The following is a 5,119-nucleotide window of genomic DNA, read 5'->3' as shown; positions in this document are numbered from 1 at the left end:
TACGAAGGGAAAACCTTTTGAAGAACTCTTCAAAAGATTAAAAAAAAACCTTTTGGGATAGCCAAATCTAAGATATACAACTTCCACTAGTTTAGAAAATTACAAAAGTAGTATTTTTAATTACAAATTATTTGTAACTATATTATCTTATTGTCAAGACAAACACTCTATTTTGCCTCTTATCGTAGTAGCTTGCCAAAACACCTGATAATCTTTAAACTATTTTCATTAAAACAAAACATTCAGTTGCTAACAGTTAACATAGAAACTCCATCTAGAAGTTTGCAGGTTCTTCAACTCTTTAGTGAACAATTCTCCTTGAGAATCTTCTTCGCACTTCATTCACGTGTCAAGAGTATATGGTGTGAAACTTGGTGAAACTCCTTAGCTGGTTGGGCATTCTTGCCCCGTTGCAAGTGTTGCTCTACCCGATGTTATTCTCGCATGCTAATGCTTTAGATTATCCTTCCTTATATACACATCCATGTGATAAGGATAAGAACTTTATCTTCAAACTTCCTAGTTAGTTATGTTCTTAACATATTGTTATTTGAGTTTCGCAAAAACATTTCTTTAACAGTTATCTTCAAATAACTTGTATTGATCTTTTATTTGAACTTCTTATATAATTTACCTAAAAAAATTAAATAATTACAGAAATAATCACGTCATATCCTAAAAGATAAACATGGCTAATTCTTTATCTAATTTTAGATAAATTAACAATCTACATAAATTCATCTTTAATAGCGTAGATAATATTCACTAATCAAAGCCAATCATTTTAACATTTAAAATCTCTCCTTTTGGTTGATTTGTGACAAAACATAATAAAGATAAATTATCATGGAAGTAGTTCAAATAGTTTAATCATAAACAAATACTTCTTTAAAGTATTCATGCAAGTACAATTGAAACAATGGTATGTAACATAAGAACAATTATTAATATTTATACAACAACATCCTAACAGTTCCAAACTTGTTTCATGCAATTAGCCCATAACATATTCAAAGAATATTTCATATAACATGTTGCATCCCAACGGTTCATAATATGTTCAAAGTGCAACTACCATGCATCATATATTGCTATACAACTACATGCATCAACTTGAAAGTGCATCAAGTATTCAACATAAATGTTTTTATACTACAAAAAAAAATATATCCTAGTTATTATAGATTAGAATATTCAATATTCAATATTCATTCCTGATTAAAAAAAATCAGTAAAATTATAGAACAATAAAAAAACAAATTTGACGGCTAGCTGGCTTGCTTTCTCTTCCTTGCATGCATCCTTGTCTCCCTCTTGGTTTGGAACCAATCCTATTCATCATCACCAACAACAATTGATGCACTTGTTCGATATCCAAGTTAAGTTGAACAAGTATGTCATTAACCTGCATAATATTTTGGTTCATATCTATTAGCAACTTATCAAATCAATCTTATGTTTCTATTTACTAGTAAAACTATCTAACTTGTTTGATAGTACTTGTAATTGTTCTACTATAAAAAGGAGTCGAGGCTGGTTTGAGGAGTTTTGGGCTGATAGAAGGTAAACTCTCTAGGATGTAACTTTTTTTTACTGACCATAACTTCAAATTTGACAAGAGTTATAACTAAGATCTTTCCATGCATACTGATTATTGGCTTACTGTCATGCAAAGGTATTTTAGCCATGACTTCTATCCTAATTATCGACCCTTTAAAAGGCATACCCATTTCCTTCTAAATTGTAGCTTTTCGTATGACATTAATAAAGTAATTGGCTAATCAATAGGAGCATCAATAGCAATAATATACATGAACTGAGTTTTTTCAATTATCAACTCGGTATGTCTTGCAATTGGTTAGAGGTTTGTGGGCATAATTTTTGCTAATAGTATGTAAGGAGGTAACATAGTGTGTATAGACAGTTTATGTGCTTTGGTAGATCATTTTGATCATATAGAGCTAACAAACAGATCACTCATTCGAGTCTTAGAAGGGGCTCTTATTTCCTTATAGATAAAGCTAGGATATGCGATTTCAAGTAGCTCATATAACTTTTCAATGACAGCGAAAGATAGCTCAAGGGTTTGACCTTAAATAGTAGAAGTAATGAAGTGGTCATCAATATTGACATACTCATAATTGGCATAAAACTGACTAACTACTTCAATAAATAGAATAAATACTCCTTTAATTAGTTTACCCCATTGTCTCTTCTTAAAGATGTTCTCTATGAATGCAAGTGTAGGGTCAGAACGATCACTTATTTGAAGAAATGATGGGTTATTTAATAGGTATCAATTAATTTTTTCCACTTTTATTCTTAAGTTAGAAATTTGTGGAAATTATTTTTTTATGGAATTGATAATACTAAAATGTATTTAATTTAGGTTGAATAATCTTGAATTGAACAAATAATAGATAATTAGTTAGGTAATGATTATTTTCTATTAATTTTATTATTTTAGTTCACATTTTGATGCAAAAATAAATTAATATAGAAATGATAATTAGTTATTGGATTATACATTCACTTTTAGTAAAAAGTTGAATTTTGAATTGATAGTTACATTATTAATAAATATCATCATCAATATTCTATATAGGTTTTATAAGTAATAGGTTATTTAATGGGTATCAATTAGATTTTTTCAATTTTATTCTCAAGTTGGAAATTTATGAAAATTAAATTTTTTTATGGAATTGATCATATTAAAATGTTAGAGGCTGGAGCAACTAGTGAACCCGATAGAAATCGAGTTTATGTTATGCTTATGACATCGACCCGAGATATAAGGGTGGGTTATACTATTTCAACGATAGGCACACAACATTTCAGCACAAACTAGACATCATCGGTCGTTGATGAGATGCTCCGAGATAGAGTTCATAAACAAATGACTAAAATGAGGACACAACTAAAAGAAGAAATAAGAGCATAAATTGAATAAGAAAATAGGAGGAAATACATGCATATTTCGCTTAACATTTTCCTCCCCTTCCTAGCACTTCTGGTTTAGAATCTTTTCCTTCCCCATCACCTTTTTAGAGATTTTAATATGTTTGGATTTGTTTTATATGGAATTCATTTTAATATAATTTTTGTTTATGGAAATCATTTTAATATAATTATTGTCGAACAAGATTCTTATTGATGTTATTGTTGTGAGTTTCGAGGATTATAATCACAAATGCATTTTGGGATTATAACAACATAAAAAAAGTGTGATAATTTGACTGAATCACCAACAGATTAGTTTATTTCTTTGACATTTCCATTGACAATTTTAGGTCATATTTCATTAGAAAATTACAGAAGATTTTAGAATTTCCAATGAAAATGCCAACAGAATCTTATGTTGGTGATTTAGTCAAAATTGGTCACTCACATTTCAATAGAATAGGCAACGAAATCAGCGATAGACTATTCTATTGGCAATTATGGTGCATTTTTTATGGAATATATGATGAAATATTTCATCAACAAATAACGATCTGACGGAGTTATCGTTAAAAAATGGATTGCAAAAATTTTTTTGGCATGAATATTCCATCAGCAATATCATTAAAAAAATAATTTACTAATTGTCGCCATAAGTTTTTCTTAAACATCTACAAAACATTCCGTTAGCTTTTTTTAATTTTTAGTGGTGTCCAATCTCCACGAGGTAAGTTTGTATGATTGAGATATATAAATACCTCGAGTCACTAGGTAAACACACAAGTGCACTTAAAAAGAATAACCACAAGTTAACCATCTAGTAGATGGCCCAGCGGTAAGAGCTTGAAACCAAGGGGTTTGCTCCCCCTATGGTCTCAAGTTTGAACCCTATAGTTGCTAATATGATGGCCACTGGAGGTTTACATGGTCGTTCACTTCAGGGCCCGTGGGATTAGTCGAGGTGCGCGCAAGCTGGCCCGGACACTCATGTTATTAATAATAATAACAAAAAAAAAAAAATAACCACAAGTTTGTACAAGAACAAACATACACCCCCCACCACCGCTACTTTTTCATTATCCTTCTCTTCCCTGTATCTTATTTTTCTTTTACAATTTACTAATTTAAGTATCAAGAGATCTCATATTTCTAAAGAATACTTGTTTTTCAGAGACTACGAAGCCTAGAGATAAAACCTATATTCAAGCTGAAACACTTCAGCCCAAGACATAATTATGGAAAGTTTAAATCCAACTTGAAAGATTTTGCAACTCCATCAACTTATAACAAAGAATGAAATTTTTTAAACCTATTTTCGAGTGTTTTTCATGGAAATACTTTCAATTACATATACAAACATCGCTATGGGTATTAGATCCACTGAAAATTTGTCGACAATTATAAATATTTTTTAACCTTTTGAAATTTGACTTATTGACAATTAGCAACAAAAATGTTTTCTTTTTTTAAAAAAAATATTTTTATGATTGTTATTCTTCTGTTTTTTATATCTAAATTGAAATTCTTAATGAAAATCTATTGATACTTTTGTTTCCCTCCAAATCATGGCAGAGAGATGAATTTTCAATTGAACTAATGGAACTAGTGTTGTCAGTTAATCGAGATAGAAAAAGAAGAAACATTACAGATAGCTTATTATTAATGGATGGAATTTCATGAATAACCAATTTATCAACAAAATTTCTTAAATTACAAAAGGATTTTCAATCAGTACGTAATACGTGTTTTTCTTGCAGTGCTAGAGTACATGAAGGTAAAAATCACTGGTATAAAACTAGTATATCTTTTTTATCATGAGGGCAATCAAGTACTTCAATCCAATCAAGTTATAAGATGCTGGACAATATTGAGAAATATGTTGGATTTTTATATTACAAATATCAATTAAGAAATTTAAAGGAATTGGTTGATTTATTTGTAATGAATATATGTTTCATGTTCCAATTCTCATGTGTCATTCATTATAAATATGACTTCTTTCCAGTATTAGAGATTTAATTTTCGTCTTTCAAGGGTTGTAATTATCAAGCAATCATTTTTAAAAAAAAATTAAGTTATTAGATGAAGTTTCAATATATGATTTGTATTTTTTAAAAAAATATATATATATTTTTAATGCACAAATTGATCACACTAACTTGTGTTATTAATTAATTTT

The sequence above is a fragment of the Populus trichocarpa genome, chromosome 1 (genome assembly GCF_000002775.5).
Source record: "Populus trichocarpa isolate Nisqually-1 chromosome 1, P.trichocarpa_v4.1, whole genome shotgun sequence".
Lineage (NCBI taxonomy): Eukaryota > Viridiplantae > Streptophyta > Magnoliopsida > Malpighiales > Salicaceae > Populus > Populus trichocarpa.
The sequence above is the reverse complement of the archived record's forward strand: the minus strand, read 5'-3'. Positions refer to the sequence as shown.